Raw genomic sequence first — 446 nt, 5'->3', positions numbered from 1 at the left:
AGCCATTTTCCGCCCAGGCTGATGAAGTCTGTAAGAATATAAATTACAAAATTACCTTTTCCTTCTGTTTTTTTTTTTCTTTTCACAGTATTGGTGAAAGTATCAATTATAGTTTTAATATCAATATATATGAAGTACCTCTGTGGAAAATATGGCATGATATTCCACGACCATTATCCTTTGTGAAGAAAACAACGGCTATTCGAAAATTAATTACAATATTTCAGATCTGCGTTAATAGTGTGTATCCATGGGGAAATATCTACACTGGAAATTAATGACGATAATTGCTCAAATCTGCCAGTGATCCCAAATCGCTCTGTTATTGGGAAATGCGACCATAATAACATACATATTTAAACTCTTCACGATACAGCTTTTCTTGGGGGAAAATGATACCATGAAATTCGATCTTATTGGAAATATCTGACAATGACTCCCAGCAT

Source organism: Penaeus monodon, chromosome 31, assembly GCF_015228065.2.
Source record: "Penaeus monodon isolate SGIC_2016 chromosome 31, NSTDA_Pmon_1, whole genome shotgun sequence".
In the NCBI taxonomy this organism is placed as follows: Eukaryota; Metazoa; Arthropoda; class Malacostraca; order Decapoda; family Penaeidae; genus Penaeus; species Penaeus monodon.
This window is presented reverse-complemented; position numbering follows the sequence as displayed.